Source organism: Lepisma saccharinum, chromosome 3 (genome assembly GCF_977018435.1).
Source record: "Lepisma saccharinum chromosome 3, izLepSacc3.1, whole genome shotgun sequence".
Lineage (NCBI taxonomy): Eukaryota > Metazoa > Arthropoda > Insecta > Zygentoma > Lepismatidae > Lepisma > Lepisma saccharinum.
In genome coordinates, this window is record NC_139231.1 from 50,542,995 (window position 1) to 50,564,184 (window position 21,190).

At 37.8% G+C, this 21,190-nt stretch overlaps 1 protein-coding gene across 1 annotated transcript in view; it reads left to right on the top strand.

The window, feature by feature from the left end:
• Positions 1-21,190, top strand: part of LOC145985533 (synaptic vesicle glycoprotein 2B) — a 58,844-nt gene that overhangs the window by 22,897 nt on the left and 14,757 nt on the right. The window lies entirely within an intron of this gene.

Here is a 21,190-nt window from a genome sequence, read left to right on the forward strand (position 1 = left end):
CATGGCGTGGTGCTAAGCACAGGGGAGCACTTTACCTTTTTTATCTCGGCGATATTTGTTTTTGTTCTCGAGATACACGCCTTCAAACGCTGCTGAAATTCATCTCCTACGTCACAGATTTGAAAACGTCCTCTGCACAGGGTAGACAGGCCTGACGTCATCCTTTACAAATGCGTGCAGGCAGGGCTTCTGCTCGTCCCGTAAACTAGCATGGGCCGTGCAAGCGACAGTCATTTCTTACTGCGTAAAACAAATATCTTGTTATAACTTCCAGTGCAAAAATAATGTGTGCTCCATTTCTTGGATATGAATTATACCCTAACAGTATAGCAGTATTTACTATAATTCAGCCACTCGGTACAGGGTTTTCATTAGGCTGACAAAACAATACTGGTAAGGTAACAGTCAATGGCTGGACACGTGAACAGCCTTGTTCATTGCCAATACACAAGTTCTGACCGGCAAGAAATTATTGTTACAAAAATGTCTTTTCTGGAATTACAATTATTTTCGTCATATTTTCTTCGCAATTTTTAAAATAACAATACGTTTAGACAGGGTCGAAATCACTGCAGATTGATGGGGGAAGCAGCAGACAGTCACACACACGTATATATAATGTCATTAAATATATGTCAATTATTAAATAATGAAATTAAATCAAAATGTAATTGCAAATTGAAGATTTTAATGTAGCTACTACTGATGCTATGAATAATGATTTGCCTAAGGGGGGAGGGACAAAAATTAAGATACATTAAGAGAAGATAATAGTTTCCTGTATAAAATCCACATATAAATGCTAATGCGTGTTTTATTAATATATTTATATACTTCGCGGTTGCTAACGAAAGCCGATGAGAAATGGAGAAGAAATAACACGTCGGTCTTATTTATGTGTTCTGGGGATAGCTGTGTTCAGTGTTCTTAGAGATGAGGCTCTTTGTTGTCCGTTCTTTTTGTACGTTTTCAATATTATTCCAGTCAAATATATTCGAATCCCAAATTAATTGTTTATGTTTCTTGTTTAAAAAAAAACTCTCCTCCCCGGAAGAGATTGGTTGGGGGAAATTTCAGGACAAGATCATTGGTGGGGGAGAAAATTCCCCCCTGGATTTCGCAACCTGCGTTTAGTAGACTCGGGTTTACACGCCAATTTCTTCAATATAAGAGGTGATATGGTAAAAAAAAAAAAAAAAAAAAAAAAAAAGGTACGCGGAGTTTTTAAATTTCCTGCAGTAAACGACAGTTTTCTTTAGTTAATATATATATGGCAAATTTATGTATTTACCCTACCTTTACGTCGCTTTTCCGTCATATTGCTTAATGGTTAGTATGTATCTTCTCTAATGTCACATTTCTTCCCACGTTTGGGTAATCGCGACAATGACTACGAGCAGTATGCAGGAGAAACTCCCCCACCCCCACTGCCACCAACACCAACCAGCACAATCTAAGTATCACCCAACCCGCCGACAAGACGAGACGAAACTTTGGTCTGTCCCGTCTCATTTCGAAACATTCGCTTTTCCCGTCTCCTTTTATGAGATGAGACGGGAAATGTTTCATCTCGTGAGCAACACTAACGTTAACAATAGAAGTATCCCCTTAGGCCTACTGTCTCCAAAGACTCGAGCAAACCAACCCTCCTCCACCAAACAACTTCCACTTCAATGAAAGGACATTCACAAAGGAACAGTCGTGCCCAGCTCGAGAGTCAAACCTGGAACATGTGTGTTCCTCAGTTAAATCATGAATTTTGTGTATAATAATTACAACGCCAGTTCATTCGTGGTAATTCTGAATCGGCAGTTTGGTTTGCACATACACGTATAAGCAGGATAATATCCAGTTTTAGAAGGCTCGTAGCGTTGAAACTAGGAGTCAAACAAACAAACAAAAAAATAATTAAGAAAAGTTGTTTTGTCTTTATGATCTCTATGCACTGTGAAAGTTTGTACGATAAGCCTTTGCATAAGTTGTCAATTCTATATTTTTCGAGACTTGAGACTAGAACGAGAATTGCCCTACGAAACAGAGACGATAGAATCCCTAGTGATGAGGTTGTGAACCAATTAATTAATGCTTTCGGGGAAAGGGATGAGGCAGCTTTTTTCGCAGTACAAAATTCAAAATATTGTTCAGTATGTGATATAATGGTATATACATTATTTCCTTGAATATTTACACATAAACTTAGCTTTGAAATGTACTGTGCAACTGATGTAATCTTCTCAGTGTATTTTCTCTTATCTGCACAAAAATATTGTATCATAATTTGCGTAACAGAAATGAAACACAGACTGAAATTGCTTTATGGAAAAGAAAGTAAAAATAGGCGTTATAAGTAAAGTGAAGAATTGAAAAATTCTTATTTTGCACTACATGGTTTATGGTAAATTTCGATAAATATAAGTTTAAAATTAATTTTTGAAAATTTGGTCAGTAACCAATTTTACAAGCAATAGTTTTCTCGTGACTTGATGAAAACACGCACACAGCAGAACTCTTTCATTTATCTTTCACGTGAGCAGCAGGGATATTTAACAGAAGAATGACTATTATAAAGCATAGCTTTGCCTTCCATTATCGTTCCATCTTCCATTATTTAACTCTACACAGATTTGCAATACTGCTGCACGCGTTCGCTCACCGTGGGCTACCCCCGGTAAACTGGACGCTCGAAGCAGACGACAAACGAGCTCTCCCTAAGTCGTGACGTATTATCATGGCTAGGGTGACCAGACGTCCTCTTTTATCCGGACATGTCCTCCTTTTTAGGTGTCTGTCCGGCGTCCGGGCGGATTTTTTAGAAATCGGTAAATGTCCTCCTTTTTTAGAAAGAGTATAGCATCGACCAAATGTTCTGCATAGAAAATGCTTCCACACATAATGATATTCATATCACTTGGGGCGAGTTAAACATGAGAGCAATGCTCACCTAACATCTGGGAGCTGAACATGATCACTTTCCCGACTGAGTCATTAGTAGGGGTGTGCGGGATCCAGAAAAGTCGGTTTAAAAAATTCCCGTCCAGATCCCGACTTCAGGAAATGATTTCCAGACATTTCGAGATCCCGAGCAGTTCTGAACTTCCAAATGGTCGTTTTAAAAAGTGATTAATTCTTGATGTTCTCTGAAATTGTTAACTTTTATTTCAGAAATCGAAAGAAAGGGAAATGACGTCAAATTCGCGATTTCCACAGCGTCGGGAATTTTTTATCATTACCCGTTCCTGAAAATTTCTCTGGAAATTGCAGATTTTACCCGTCCCGAACGTTGGGATTTAAAAAAATTCCCCGTCCCGACCAAAAAAATGTTCTGTCTAGCACACCCCTAGTCATTAGTAGCTGTGTATTATTGTAACTCGTTGCTTCGCAATCTGAGACTTGTGAAACACATGTAATTTGAGCAGTTCCTTTTTGATTGACTGATATGGTTTATTTTAATTCCCTTTTCTGCCACTTTTGCTAATCGCGAAGATGAGGATGAGGGATGATATGATGATTTTGATGAAGGGGCACTCACAAAGAACACCAATGCCCAGGCTGGAATTCGAACCACTCCACCACAGAGGTCGACCAGTTCATTTTCGAGTCATACATACACGATACAGAAACGCGTAGTGAGAATTTTGATTATGAAGTCATATTTACTTTTATGAAATAACGAAGCGAAAGTGTAAATTCACCAATGATCTTGCAAGAAAATATTCAGCTTTTAGAGGATGGAAGAAACGAATATGAGGTAAAGTGTAAGGTGGCTGTCACTTTCCCCTCCTGTTGAAAGAGTGCAAAAATGTTCGTGGCATTAAAATCATATTTCCTGACACAATCTAAACCACCTAAAATTTAAGTTCTGTTTTTTGGAAATAAGTTAAAGCGAAGCTTACTTTTCACATTTGCATTCACTTATGGTGATATTGCATTCTATAGATATTCTTAGTTGTGATTGTCATGTGTTAAATAATACGATTAGGAGAATGCTTTCGTTGCTTAAAGGTAATAGGGAATTATTTAAAAAATCATCAGATATGTATTGATTAAATTATGAGTAGGGACGTAAAGTTTTCGTTTTAACGATAACACCGAATACTTGAAGAAAGCACAATAAAGTGTCTAAAATGGATTTGGGTAAATTAAGGAGGCAAGTTTTCAGTGTTTCGGACTCGCGAAATAACTCGAATTATGCCATTTTTCAGAATAACACCGAATTTTGCACTTTAACACGAAAAACGTCGCGAAATATGCAATATGAACTAGGGATAACAAAATTTATTTTGTTCAAAAAGTACTGACTGACAGTAGGCTATTTAACCTCCTCCTGAAATAGAATTTGCTCGGGGCGCGGGGGGGGGGGGGGTGGAGGGGATCTTCACAGAAGGGAAATTTATTAGGAACGGGACAATTTTCAGGGAGAAGCACCTTTTGTGTTTCGGGAGAAGGGGGAGAGGTTGTGTATGTGAGTGTGCTTACTCAAAACACCTAATTTGAGGTCGCAGAGGGATTTTCCTGGCATTGTTGGAGAAAGTTATATGTATTACTATTTTCAAAGATTTGGGTGATATCATTCAATAAACATTTCATATTTATTGGCTGATGAGACGAAATAGCTTTCCAAATGGAAAAAATTTGGTAATTCCTAACAAAGGTAAACCTTAAATTTATTTTTTTGTCATTAAAACTAAAATTTGCCTTAATTTTCCAGAACGAAAGCAATGTGAAAATCTTCATCATAGAAGAAACAGTAAATATGCATGTATAAATAACCGATTTTAAATTAATAACACCGAATTTTGCCATAAACCGCGAAAAAGAATACCGAATTGCAGTAAAAAAATAACATCGAAATTCAGTTGAACATAAAACGAAAACTTCACGTCCCTAATTATGAGTAATGGCAAATGAGTTGCCATTTCTTGCGGTGTCCTCTTTTTTATGACTTCGTCCTCCTTTTGCACCATGCTCTGTCCTCCTTTTTACATGTATGTGTCTGGTCACCCTAATCATGGCGGGGGGTGTAAGGGGTGATTTTCCACGTAGTACACCCAACTGTCAACCTCACTTCCACGTTAGTACACCCTGGACTGCTTTTTGCAGACGAACGAGGCTCTGGCGACTGGCACTCTGGCCAGTATAATTTTGTGTGTGTTGTCCTGTTCTTTTGTCCTTGTGTGTGCTGAGGGCCCTTTACAGCCTCAGCTTTTAACGGAAGTCAGAACATTTTAAGCTTTTAAGATTTTACTTATGCAACGTTCGAGTTGTTTTTTGTAAAGATAAGGGGCTGGACCCCGTATAATGTGACGGGTGCAAAATAGCCTAAGTGCTGACGCACCCAAAATTGTAACATCAAATCAAATCAAATAATCATGGCGGGGAGTGTTTTTCAGCGCAACGCTAGCCTCGCAACTTTGGAAGTCTGGTTTTCCCCTTAAACTGAACGCAGAGAAACGCGAAAAGTTGCAGGGGTCATATTTTCAGGGTGTAGTTTTTAAAATTGCTTTTTTAAAAAATGAGTGGAAATGTCCATCCTACCTGTGGAGATCTTCAACCAGTAATGGGGTGACGTGTGGTCAACACGTCGAATCCCCAGCCGTTATAGGAGATATCCGTCACCGGGTTACGCTACTCACTTGTAGCTCCCCAATTTTCTCACGATGGTGGGTTGCCACCGGTCCTATACACTGGCCGAGAACCCAGAGACAACCCAGGCGGTCTCCAACTCCCGCAGTCGGAGTCCAAAGCACAGTGCCTAAAGGCACGGCTTCGTTTGTGCGATGGTCGCATGTGATTCGCTGCGTGCAGTGATTGTTTGCTACCGACGCATGGGTGAGGAAGTTTCGTTTGTGCAGCAGACGCATGCAACGGTGACAGCTGGAGCTATCTATCTACAATGGATCACGTCCTGAGACAGATGTGTTTGTACATTTTTAAATAAAAAGAAATGAAGGAGTGCGTTATTAGAATGTTGACCAAAAACCTGCAAAAGGAAGAGAACAGAGTAGATGTACAAAAGGATAAATGAAGGATACCATTACAACTTAATTACAAAATATCTCACAATAAAACGAAGTTCCACTACATTTTTTCATTTAAGAATAAATCAATTTAATTTTGTTTTGTGTGTTATTAAGAGCCCGTATCACCGCTGGTGACGATATCTAAAAAATAGGTTCTTGCGTCGACCTTCTGTGCTCGAACAGTCAAGTGTGTGGCATTTAAATTTTACTGAGTTAAAGATCAAATATGAAATTAGTTATGTCGCGAAGCCTTTTTTTAAATACATTGTTTATTACGTAGTTTTCCTTATCTCAATTTCGTAAAATTCACTTGCTCGCCAATTGTATGTAATAACTTAAATTAACATTTTAAAGCACAAGAAAGCTTCAACTGTTCTTCTACAGCAAAGAAATGAAACTGATCTTACATAATTTTCTTTAGAATGTCTGTAGTTTTTCGACGTACAGAGCAATGTATGTAAATTTTAACTTCGACTTTTCTAAGCTGGTCGCGCTAGCCGTTTCCCCCTCTGTACCGCTCGCGCTCAACCCCCCCCCCCCCCTCCACACTCCTCCGCCGTCCCTTTTTCCTTTCACAATCGGCCAGTCTTCCAAGAAAACCGCATGCTGAGAGCTAGGAAAAGAGAAAGAAGGCAGGGAAACGTTTTGGGGGAGAATCAATGGTTTGGGCGATGCTTGTAAACAGTTCTTCACTACGCTATATCCTAATACTAAATCACGATGGGGTTGTAGTGCAATGACAACAGTGAAGGACGGGGAATTTCCCCAGTATATTGTTCACAAATGGGAAGGGCTGGTTGCACAGACTGAAGTACACCTTTACAAAAGGTTTGCCTGCAAAAGTAAAATTGTGCCAAATTATAACTTTTTTTTGTGAGCACACGAAAGTCCATTACCAAGGGATTTTTTTAGGGGGGAAGGTGACTTTATCCAAAGTTTTTAGGTAAATATTGTGTAAATTCTATCTGGTGGTGGATTATCAACCAGTCACGCAAATGAATGACTTTTTAACTGTCGATCATAAATAAGTTCAATGAACGTTCATTGTCAGTTTCAGATATTTCTGAAGGTCAATGGTAAAAAAATACTTTATGATCTGTTATGGAAATAGTGCTATTTTTAAACATTTTGAACGCCCGTTCAATTTAATTTCGAATTTGACTCCTTTCATGATTTGTAAGTAGGGGGATAAAATATATTTACTTAATACTTCACTGCGTTATTTTATCACCAATTATATATATATATATATATATATATATATATATATATATATATATATATATATATATACGTATATATCTTACAGTCAGACCCAAAGAAATCACAACATAAGATAGTTCTGTGTCATCATATACAAAAATACTTTTAGGCATAGGTCTTATTTAAAATAAAATACATTAATGATATGTTGTTTTTTCTTTTCCAAAGGTATTATTTAGTGCAATAATATGACAGACTTACTATTGATAATGACCATACAAAACACACCATAAAAATTTCATTCACTTTCAACTTTCTGGGGCCGGCCACCGTGGGGGAGTGGTTAGCACATCGCGCTACGACGCCAGGGGTCCCGGATTCGAATTCCGGCTTGGCCGTGGATGTTTGGATGTTTGTGAGTGTCCATTCATCAATTTCATCATATCATCCCCATCTTCGCAAATTGGCCAAAAGTGGCACAAAAAGCGAAGTAAAATAAAGCAAATTAATCAACTTTCTGTATATACGACAAATAACACTATTTCTGTATAAGGAATTTTAGGCGTGCTCAGATCCTCCGATTATGGGGAGCAAGGGCCTTGATAAGAGTTCAGCTGACGAAATAAAGCCTTCATTCCATCTCACTGTTTTTATTACATTGATGGGAACAAAACAGGGTCGTGTGTGTCCCGACCCACCTAAAATCACTTTATTAGATGAATTTCAACTTCAGTGGCACCATTGTTCTCTGCTGGCGCTTTATTTTCCATCTCTGCTGTTCAAAGACTATTGTACGTATAAACGTAGTTTAGTACCGCAAATTCAAAAGAACTACACATAATTTATTCATGTGCAATATATGGGCAATTTATTCTGCAGACACATAGAGATAATACAACTAAAGAATAAAATATGTGGAGGTGTTAATAAGAAATTTGCTAGTGGGAGAGTCCAATTACATAGGAAGTAATACACTACCCTTTCCTTACGTAGTTACTTGGAACTTTCGTAGGTTTGAAAGTAGTATTTACTTTTATTTCTATAAAAGCATAATGTTGTTTAAGAACGGTTATTAGATTCCTCTGCACTAAATTTCTAAGTGAGACTATTAAGGAGCAACTTCCCCCTTCGGCTATTTCTTTGAAGCAGAGTTCGGTTTTCCAGATCTTGTCTTTCATCATCTGTAGAAGGCAAAGACGCCAATAGTTTTTTCTTCGCAATATCATATTCCAAAGGTGTCATATCAGGTGATGGTACATTTGGTCCATAACTAATTTCCATGGGTGTCACATTCTTCACACTTCGGATGGAGCGTTTCTTTATCAAAGATTTCTTTCTCGCTTCGCTCGTGGTACCTGCTTTTCTTGCAGTCTTCGCCCTGGGCGCCGAACAATCTGATTGAGAAAAATTGTAAAAGAGAATGCCATGCCGTCCCATGAAATTTTTTGCGTCCTATTAAATCAATACTGTTTTCAACTTTCAAAAATTTGGATCGAAAAATTTTCTTGCTCGCTCCGCTCGCAGTTTCTTTTCTCCAATACATTGTAAATTACCAGAGAGAAAGTAAGAGCAAATAAGTAATTCAGACAGTTGCTGTTATAACAGTTTGGTTTGGAGGAAAACGTGCACTCACTTTTCAGAGACAATCTATATATCTTTTGCTGTTGGTTTGTGAAGGAGCGGATCAATAGATTACGTAATGTATTTAAATAATATGTTAATGCCTATGTATATATATATATATATATATATATATATCACTTCAATGCAAAAAAATAAAACAGTGAGATAAAATGAGGTTTTTCTTTCCCGATCTGACTGAATTTTCAAGGCTTTTGCCCCCCCCCTTATCAGAGGGTCTGCGCACGCCTGTGATGTTGGTACCTTGTTCTAATAATAAAAACAAATTAAAATAACTGTAATATTAAATTAATAATTAAAATATTAATTAATATTGTTATTACATGAATGGAAAAAAGACGCCATAAGAATAGGAATATAACCGCACGTATTCATTATCTAGCTCATGAATAGTTAAGATCGCTTCAATTTGTATAAAAACAACCGCCCTGGCAAGGTGATTGTGAAACAGATAAGGAATTGAATATTTATTGAATAACGAAAAAGGGGATGTTAGATCCATTTGACGAAAAGAAAAGCTCTTAATTTAATATTTAAGCATATTACTTAAGTAGTGGTGTGCATAAATCTTATTTGATACAGTCATCCAAAGTTGTTTGACCCCAATGTAATCCTTCCCTTAGAATATGTTTGACGGAAATACACCTCTCTCGATTATACGACAGATGCTAAACAAAACAAGCATATATTTACATTATTTAATTTTAGTACTTCGTAAGTCTCTCGTGGAAGATTCGGACTCCCTGGACAACCCACCCCGCCTCCCCTAAATAGTTCTTGGCTCTATTACATGTAAGTTGTATTGCGATGTTCGTCAATGTGTGTTTTTCTTCTTTCAGACACTCGGAAAAATGTTTTGTCTTGTCACAGGAAACCTGTCGGGGTTATAAACGTGAGGGGCTGAAAAAAAAAGGTCCGTTATGGTCAGACTCTGGCCTGCATGAGTGGGGGGAGAGTAGCGGACAGGGAACCTTGTGGTCTGCTTCTTTCGACAGAGCAACCCTCCCCCCAGCAAAGTCTCAATAGGTCTCCCATGCAATGGATTTGCCTTCGAAGGGGGAAATGGAATCAATATTGTAAGACTAGGAAGAATAAATGACATCTGTCCGCTGCTTTTTTCGAGCGACGCTGATACGGGCTCTTAAGGAAGATATTCAGAAATTACCTTCAAAAACAGTAAAATACAAAATTGTTTACAATCAATATAATTATCGTACTTCTAATAATGAATACAATCATCAGAGACGAATGTTTTATTGATAGCATTTATCAATATTTCATGAATTTAAATCGAATTTTTGGATTATGATAGCTATAAACACAATATTTTCCACACACTCGCAGTCTCATTAGTGGCTTGACTTCCCAGTTCCGTCACTATTTGCAGGGATTGAAGTTTTGCCTGTGACTGTAAATGCCGTGGCAATTTTTTCACCGACATTGCCAGACTCTTGTAAAATACGTCTACCTCATCTTCTCGTTGATCAACACTCATTCCAAGGCCCGGATTTTTATGTAGCCAAAGCTTGCGAAATATCATGTAGATAAATCACCTGAATATGTAAAAATGTGTAACTATGTTAAAAGAACATTTTTCGTAGACTGCGGAAATTCTGTCAGGGCCACTAATTGAACTGTTTCCCTGCAGTTTCTATTCCCCAGATGTGAGGCTACTATGTTTTTCCAAATATTACTGTACTTTGTGAGAGGGATCGCATAATTCCTGTTGAACTGCAACAACCAGAAACAACGGAAATCGGAACTGACCTTGATATTTCAGAATTCATGAATCTTGCTCGCACTAGTTGAGTGACAGTTATGAAATGGCTGTAATATATTCCGTCTGGTAGATGAATTACTCAGCACAATGTCAGACTTATAGTTTTCACAAAGAATATCAAGAGAACAGCATGCAACACGATATTTAACATAAATAGTTGTCTGATTTCATCTTAGTAGATATATAATGATTTTTTTATTCAAGACTTGCACAAATCCTTGCTTTGTTCACCATGTTTTCAAATAACCCGTTTTGTAGGGAAACGAAATTTACACCAGAAAGTCTCAACTGAGTTCCAATGTTGCCAGGTTCCTTGAGCACAAAAATCCAAACCTTAAGCCCCTGGCTACATCCCGAAATTTTGAAATCAAAATTTTCAATCGAAAGCTGCAAAGAACTTTGCAAAAACCAAAGTGGTAAATGCACACAACCTCCGATTATCATTTTTGTGTTCGAACGGCTATTAAAATGAAGGTTAAAAATGGTAATTAAAAATATTTTATTGTGAATCTCGCCAACTCCTAGAATGCAGCTATATAATATGCACCTTTACAAGTATAGCCACCTCCGAGAAAAGATTACTTCCTACGCTAGTGGCGCCAACACTTTAAAACCGGCCCTGATTGGACCCACAGTTTAAAGTGAAAGACAACCTACAAACAGTTAGCTGGTGATTGAACCAGAGAGACCTTGATTACAAAGTAATGGCATTATGACAAGGTAACTGAGGATTTATAGGGGTAAAGGCATTCGGTCCACTTTACGCCCCCTCCCTTTCATTCCAGCCAGTAATTCAGTTGCTGAAAAGAATAATTTTCCTGAAAGTCAAAGTTTGTTTTAAGTACACTTCATGCTCAGATAAGCTAGTCTGGATGGACTGGACCTACAGTTTAAAATGTTATTCGAACCGCTGTGAAATGTACCTTCACATCAATCCCTTCTTGCCTTAAAATAATTATGATTCCTTTTTTTAAAACTCTGTTACATTTATTGTACCTACCAGTGGCAGTTTATATGCTTAGCATATTATTGTGGCAAAGTTAGCAACTAAAACCGTTGTGGTTTAATCATTATCATTCTGCGATGGCAGAATGGATTTCCAGGATTATTGGTTGCAATCCAATATCCGAAGGAAAATACTTGTTATTGGATCGCAAAAATTTGACGTCGACGTCTACATATTCATATAATATAAATATTCTCATAACTGGCGCTTAAAATAAACTTTGCTAATATAATTATATACCTTCTTCTGAAGAGTAACTATAAAATTCTAGTGATGTATTCGCTGAGCTAGTATTATTACATACTGCAAAAAACTTTTGTGCCTAAGGCACATTAGTAAATAATAAGTCTGCTTTTAACCTTTAATATTATTAGTGCCATTTTATTATAAATTATTATTATGTCACGCGAGTGGATTTAAAATATTAGACCTGTTTCACTTTAATAAATACCGTAACTTGGAGCAAAATATTAATATTTATATTTTAAAATTTAAAACAAACTACATTTTAAAGTTTTTAATGTTCGAAACTACAACGTGCTAAGGATAAATATTCAACTGTCAAACGAAACATTGTTTCGGACAGGAAAAAAAAAATATAAATATATACTAACAAAAAAATCTCGTTAATATGTGAGAAACGTCCATGCCGTGTGATGCTCTCCTAATCCTCTTCTAGTTATTCAAAATAAGTTGGCTGTGCCTAACTTTGCTTAAAGCATATAAGTATATGTATATATGTGTACGGACTCATTCTCGTCACAACTGCTTACCTGTGTACGGACATCTCTCGTCACTGCAGCCTATTTATACATCTATTACTTCTCAACTAGAACTTTTAATTAATTCGGCGGTTTATATCCTAAATCACGGTACGAACATTGTACAGCGTGTCGAGGAATATAATTAGCGTTTCGTCTCTTTACATATTAACATGAATTAAAATTTTCAGGCAATGTATGCGTAAGTTAAGGTAACGTAAAGCAAGTGACTATCTCGTATAAACTTGACTATCTCCTTAATCTAAGCTCCCTTCATGAGGTGCTAGGAGACTTCAGTCATTAAGAATATAAATGAGTGGTCCTCGGGGCCTTATTCGTTCCCAAAACTATATATGTATAAAATGTAATATCCTCGTTGCAAAAGTCTTAGCAGTCATAGTTCAAGCATTCTAAATCCTTTACAAGTTACGGTCAGTTTTAAACCAAATTTAAATTAAACTTTTAAGGAATCTCAATTAATAATAATAACAATAACAAAATATTGACTCAAACAAGCATACTCTGTGCCATGACTCGTTAAAATGCACCATAGTGCCACTGAGTCAGAGTCAATAAACTCTAATTTATTTTCCTCATTCATGGTATAACTTTAAAATCCACTTTTAATCCACGTTGTTAATTAATTAAAATGTTAAGGGTAAAATCGTTTCCTGTTTACTGTAGCTTACTGCATCCTCATAACCAACGTTGTGATAATTTTCGTATCCAAGATCAAGTTAAAATAAAAATTCTAAAATCACTGTCAATGCAAGAAATCATCAAATCTAAATGCCTTTTCCTTATTCCTTATTTAAAATTCTGGATGGTAAAAATTTCCCAGGTGGGAATTTGTCGTAACCATGGTACCGGGTTCGTGAGTGAACCACAGAGCTACCAGGAGCAGATTGATAGGGAATCGTCCACGGACGTCCCTGGGGCGGCCACATTTTTGATGAAATGGGCCTCCCTAAAATCCGACATCGAACCTTCCGCCACGCGGAATGCCGGACGCTCCTGATATCAAAGCGCCAGCCCGACGTGGGTAACCGCGACGGAGCTAGGGCGCAGGTTCCTCCGCATTCTACATTTCGCTGATTACCGACCCAGACTCGAGGTCGATAAATTTCATCGCATTCATCCTCATGTTAGACTAAACATCTATCATGGCATATAAATTCTTCTCCCCCCATGAATGTAAAGAAAAACTTTAATCCCTATGTATTTTCAAAATCAATTGTGGCAAGGACATACCAAAAAAAAAACTAAACAAGTTAGCAAAATTTTGGGGTGGGGTTGAATTTAAAATTAATTGTTGAAACCTCAACTTGATAACATTCTATTTTCTCATTGCATTTCCGAGGAAATGGATGAGAAGTCCAAATCTTCACCACGTAACGAAATTTGGGGTGGGGTTGAATAGGTTAACAATTTCTTTTCATTTCTGAAAGAAATGAAAAGGCCCACGTATCTCCACCACGTAACGAGCTATTTTCTCATCGCATTTCCGAAAAAATGCATGAGAAGCCCCAGCAAATCCACCACGTAACGAACCTTAAAGTTCGTAGGATCTTATGAATACCTAAACTGTTAACCAATTAATCAATGGGTGATGTAAATAACTCATCATTCATCATCTTGATGAGACCACTCGTCATTGGCATGACGAGTTAACGCTTGGCAATGCGAAAGGTACAAAATCACACTAAGGAACTAAACTACAGAAAAGACAATGGTCACTCGTTGGGCTTTGTGAACCGTTGAACCTGAATCATGGCTGGGTGTAGGATAATTACCTGTCTATCTGAAGTCTTTAGCTGAATCAAATAAGCGAAGTCCTCTGTAAGCTTCTCCAATTCGTCGACCAGAGCGTCGTTCCACTTCTGACCTACTGCCTTGCTGACCACCTCGTCTCTCCCCACTCAATCCCAAAAGTCAGTCTCCTCTCAGCTTGTCTCACCTCTGTATTCCTAGGCCATCGAGCTCTTCCTCTATGCCGAATCGTGTTATTTAATTGCTACCATGCAAACCGCTGACTCTATAACCAGAAGTATTACCTGTTTCCTGAATGCTCAGGAGGTTTGCATGGCACAACACAATGCATTGTAAACATGCCTCAGAGGTTGAGACAACTGAGAAAAACAAGTGAATGCCCTGGTCAACGTGAAGCGTTCAGAGAGACTTTAATAAAAATAAATATACAATCTTAGGGATTGATACGGTTTTGTGCGCAAGGGAAGTTGGTGGGGTCATACTGTAGACCCTTAGGCTCAGCAATCCTAAGAAAAAAACGTCAAAAGCAGGAAGTGATGGCAAAATATAGGACATAATCTCTCTTACGATCATATCCCGTCCTGTCCGCCCCCCCCTCACACACACACATTACAACAATCCAGTTTATTAGTCCAGGGGTGGGAGTCAATGACATGCCCAGAGAGGGTAGGGGGAGGTTATATACCACTTTCTTCCAACTTTCCTTAAAAATAAAAGCGCAGGACGAGATTGCAAAGTATAAGACTGGCTTTATAGAAAAGTAACCTACTTACCAAATTCCTTGGGACTGCTTGACTGAGCGGATATGAAGTCTTTTTTATATCTACAGTTAGACAATTCAGTGGCAGTGAGAGACTTTCTGTTGTGGGTACGCAATTGGATGGTTGTCGAAAATTTTGGTAGACTATATTTTCAAAGAAAAATATATTTTTATATTCGTAACATGATTGTAAATGATCCAAACGAAGATAGAATATATTACGCAATACTTCAAAGTTTAAGTATTGGAGTCAAAACAAATTATGGGCGCTATTCACCGGATGATTATATTTCTGTGCTTCCTGGCGCTGGCGGGGACTGCACTTCCGGTTTTGAAAAGAATGACATTGAATTCAATGGTGTAAAGGCAGTGTCTTCTGAAAAGACGACAATATTTGTGTGACTTTTGGTTTCAACATGAGATAGGGAACAAACAATTGTTCTCAGGTATCTATGCATCGTTTTCAGACAGACCCAATACAGAAAAATCAGTGGATTTAGGCAGTAAAGCGAAAAGATTGGACACAAACACGAGGGAGTAGGCTCTGCAGTCGGAACTTCAAATCAAATGAAAATATAGGGGTTATTCCTGAGTAAACAAAAAATGATCGATAAGACAATTCGATTATTGATGGCGGGGAAAGAACTTCCGGTTTGGCGAATTTTCCAATGTAAACAAATGGAATACATATGGTCACCGAGCTTATTTTCTTATAAAACATCGGAAACATGATCACTTGAAATTTTTGAGTGATATAGAGAAACAAAGGTACCTAGAAAAGATTGGCAATTTCATTGATCCTTTGGAAACAGATATAAGGGATAATACTAATATTTTCCAAGGCAATGTTGATCTTCTACGATCAGTTTCGTTTTTGAAAAGACTTCTCTAGGTTAAAATGAAGCTTACATTAATTATAAACATTGAAATACTTCGATTACAACAGTAAAAGAAATAATAATAATTACTACGGTTAAAATTATTATTATACACTAATAATATATCGAATGTTATTATTATTGTTGTTGTTTATTATTATCATGCTATTCGATCCACAAGCCGAGTGAATATCCAGCACAAGTATTTTCCATTAATAATTTTACATTTCATAGTTACTATACTGAAATGCGCAGTTATTGTATTTTGTTATTAACTTTTGCAAGTGTCGTTCAAGAAAGAACTTTAGAAGTTAGAAAGTAATACTCACAAAGTTTAAATCTAAAATTATAATTTTTCGAATTCTGAAAACTGTGGAACCATGTATTCTTTGGATTAAATGGTAGAATATGAAAATATAGCTTGGTTCCTGTATTTTTCACTCATTTTTTCGATCTAATGCATATTTTATGTTGATTATTCTGTTCGAATACTAACCAAGTGAACTTTATTTCTGTCATTAACAATAAAAATAACAAACTTCCTGCTTTTTTGCAACTTGAAATAAAGGATGCCAGTTTCCGGGGAGAGGGGTCGACTGACCTACCGACGCCCATGGAGAGAGCGCTTATCAACAACCAAAAGGCAAATGCGTTATAATATGATTATAAATAGTTCCAACTTTTAAATTTAGTCAACCCATATGCATCACACAATTATAATTTTAGAAAGACGTAAAATATTTTCATTTGATTTTATGAAGTGCCGACTGCAGAGCTATTCCTCGAGTGTGCGTCCAATCTTTTCGCTTTACCTCCTCAATCCACTGATTTTTACATATCGGGTCTGTCTGAAAACGATGCATAGATACCTGAGAACAATAGTTTGTTTCCAATCTCATGTTAAAACCAAAAGCCACACAAATATTGTCACCTTTTCCGAAGACACTGCCTTTACACCTTTGATTTCAATGTTATTCTTTTCAAAACCGGAAGTGTAGCCAAGCAAGTGCAGAAATGTAAACATCCGGAATAGCGCCCATTTTACGCGTTTAGAAAATTATAATTGTCCAACCCACATGTGTTGATTACATTTAAAATATGAAACTATTTATAATCATAACGCATTTGCCTTTTGGTTGTTGATAAGTGCTCTCTCCATGGGCGTCGGTAGGTCAGTCGACCCCTCCTCCCCCCCCCCTTCTGGAAATTGGAATCCTTCATTTCAAGTTGCAAAAAAGCAGGAAGTTTGTTATTTTTATTGTTTATAACAGAAATAAAGTTCACTTGGTTAGTATTCGACCAGAGTAAAATATGCATTAGATAGAAAAAATAGTGAAAAATACAGGAACCAGGATTATTCTACCATTTAATTCAAAGAATAAATGGTTCCACAGTTTTCAGAATTCGAAAAATTATAATTTTAGATGACGTAACACAATATAAACTTTGTGAGTATTTTTTCTAACTTCTAAAGTCCTTTCTTGAACGACACTTGCAAAAGTTAATAACAAAATACAATAACTGTGTATTTCAGTATCGTAACTATGAAATGTAAAAGTATTAATAGAAAATAGTTGTGCTGGATATTCACTCGGCTTGTGGATCGAATATCATGATAATATTAAACAACAACAATAATAAAATTCGTATAAAATTTATTTAATTAGGTAGTGGCGGTGATTACGGGGACAGTTGCCCCCCATTTTCGCCACTTTTGCCCCCGCACTATGCTAAACCTTATCTACAAAGGGAAATATACTGTATTTGACCCCCCCCCCCCCCGCAGTTTTGGTACCTTTCTCGCCCGGTTTTGGGACACAATCGCAGCAACTGTTAGGTATTATTAGTGTATAACAATAATTTTAACCGTAGTAATTATTATTATTTATTTTACTGTTGTGATCGAGCTTCATTTCAACTTTGAGAAGTCTTTTTAAAAACGAAATTGATGGTAGAAGATCAACATTGCCTTGGAAAATATTAGTATTATCCCTTATATCAGCATCTAAACGATCTAGGAAATTGCCAATCTTTTCTAGGTACCTTTGTTTCTCTACATCACTCAAAAATTTCAAGTGACCCATTTTGTTTCCGGTAAGACCGTGTTAAAAATGTAAACATAAACATTGGTGAGGTCTTGCTAGGTCCCCCCGGAACTTCTGGTTTAGGCCAGTCCCCGTTGTTACCAGTGCAGATTCACCGGCATACGAAGTAAGAAATGGGCGCTTGTTTTCATCAGTTGTGCGACGATAGTCAAGAAAGGCATTTGCTAAAGTTCTACTATGAAGGAGTGGACGTCTAGAATCCGTCGGATGATCAACTTTGAGCAGATTATTAAAATATGACGTGTCTTTGCGGCCGCCAGTTGTATAGCATACTACATACAAGTATCTCATGTACACGCACGACGAACTCAAAACGTACGAAAGTTTAGATATAGTAAATTATTTTGTAAATGCAAAACTGAGGAAAGATAATTCTATAAAACTAGTTATATTATTATATTATAAAGTATGCTTAAGTGAATCTTTGCCAGCAAATCTGCAGAAGTAATGAAATGACACATATCAAATGCTAGTAAATATATGTGCTTTCAACGTCGCCTTTCCGCCTGAGGGATTTAGGGAAAACCTATGACATGGCATGCCACTTTCACTTCCATGAATTTACTTCAAGCAACAAGGGAGTTTTCAGACTGAAGCGACAAGCGATATCGGGATTTCGCACAGAAGCATTCGATCTACAGCAAACCATTCACCAGTCACGCTTGCGCAAGTAACAAGCTGGGTCAACACAATGCACGGTATTGATAAAACGGCCCATTCCGAGCGACAAACGACACCTGCAATTTGTCGTGTCTCTTTAATTCGGAACATTTTTGAATGTTGATTTCCAAGAGACACATATCGCTGCAGTCTGAAAGCTTCCTTTCGAACCAATTCACCAAGAGAAAATGCACGTGTCGCTTGGACTGGGCTGTTGTTTTCTCAGTACCATGCATCGTGTCGCGTCGGTCTGTTGTACTCGTATGCAAGGTGAATTGTTCCCTTTAGAATAAAGGGGCTGTTGCTTGTCGCTTCGGTGTTCAATCTCCGTGCCACTTAAAAGTGAATCCTCAGTGATCAATGAAATTTTTCGAACCGAAGCGACACGACAAGCTGCACGTGTCGCTCAGATTCCCGTATTGTGCCGCCTGAGACTTGATTTCCCATGAGCGGTAAATGCTTATTTATAGACTAAATGGGCCATAGGCGCCGACTCCATGGGGCTTGGGAGGGCTCGAGCCCCCCCCCCCCCATGTTAACGATGAGGGAGCAGAGCCCCCCAAATAATTTTGCTTAAGAGGATCTAATGTATTATTTTGCTTCTCTTGTAAAGTTTGCTCTGAATTGTGCCACATGAACTTAACTTTCAATACATATTTGAAATGTTCTAGACCATCAACTTTGGGGGGCTGAGACCGCTAAAGCATCAACTTTGGGGGGGGGGGGCTATGACCAGAGACAGCAAAACACCTGACTTATTACTTTATACTTAGTATGTAATTATGAGTATTGTTAAAATGTTTACTAAAAAGAGTTTCAAAAGACGATGTGCATGAACTAGGGTAGTGGATGGGACATTCGGGGCTTCGGGCTACAAATGACTCTCACATGACTAGTGTTGCCCACGGGACGAGACGGGACAGGCTTTTAAAAATTCGAGACGAGACGAGATTGACCATGTGTCATGAGACAAACGAATATTTTCGAGACGAGACAGCATTTCCACGAGACGAGACAGGCCAAAGTCTCGTCTCGTGGGCAACACTACACATGACATTCAGAACGAGATCATTGATATGTTAGGGAGATCTGTTTTGCGCTCCGTGGTACCAGATATTAAAAGTCGGGAATATTTTGCTATTATGGTTGACGAAACTTGTGACATATCCATCCGTGGACAATTAAGATTAATATTCTGCATTCGAACTGTGAATAAAAAATTTGATATTTTTGAGGAATTCATGGGCTTTTACGAGATTCCGAACACTGAGGCCAAAACTTAATAAAGGAAGAGAGTGAGTCATTCATTAATTTAATTTATTTCAGTGATCAGAGCCCCCCCCCAATTTTTTGACAAGTCGGCGCCCCTGAAATGGGCCTGTGCCGCTTGTCACTTCGGTACGAACCACTGCTGTCGCGTGTCGCTTAGGTTTGAAACCTCACTAAGAGGCGTGCTTTTCAACACAACGCAATACGCAGATAAACGATCAACATGTTTGTAACAAAATGCAAGTCGTACAAATCCTTTCCGGATACCAATCCTTTCTTCGTTCTGCTTGTATGAACAGGTTTCGTCTCTCTACGTCGTCGAAAACCTACGAAGTGATACTTGACTCAATAGATTTGTTCCCGATCGAACTGTACAACCATATGCTACACAGCTGACACCATATTTCCTTGTAAAAGAATCTCCACTTTGCTCTTTCATATTAACGTTCATCCATAGCACCGTAAGCGTAACCGGATGTTCGAGGGGGACCAGACGAGTGCGCATGCTCCGCAGTAGCTCCACCTTTAACACCGTCTATAAGAAGATAAGCTTGGTGACTATCTGTATTCCACTTGTTTACATTGGAAAATTCGCCAAACCGGAAGTTCTTTCCCCGCCATCAATAATCGAATTGTCTGATAGATCATTTTTTGTTTACTCAGAAATAACACCCATACAAATTCAATGTTGCATTGTAAATGTGTTAAATTTTACATTCATACTTCCATGATTCAGAGTTTGGTAGAGCACACTCAGAAACCAGACATTTCGGATTTGAATCTTCTAGGACTATCCATCATATTTATCATTACCTATACATTTGCATTTTCCTTTTATCATGATGGTATTTTTATGATGGCTTATTACATTTTGACAACAAGGTGGGCCAAACGGATTTTTAGTGGGTTATGGTAACACAAGGTTCCCGTCTCTTCCACTTTGTCTTGCCTACCACATTCAGTTTTCAGGTACTAGAACTGGAGGGGTGCCATCCCTGTATATTTGACAATATTTTCTACATATCAGATAACTTTTATTTAGAAAAATGAGCCAGTGCAGTATAATCACCATCACCCGAAGTAACCACCACTGTTGGGCCAACATCAGTTTTTACATGGGAAAAGTTAGCTTTACGTTGGTTGGCAAATTGACGTTGGGCCAATGGTGGTTGCCAACGTTTGCCCAACCATGGAAACGTGAGTCAAAATTAGTTTTAGAAAAAACTTTTTAATGCTAAGAAAACTTTCAGGAGAAGGATGAAAATTCTCGAGTGTAAAATATGTGACATGTAACAGTGTTTCTTTTCGAATATTTCAGTCACAGCACATACTGGAAA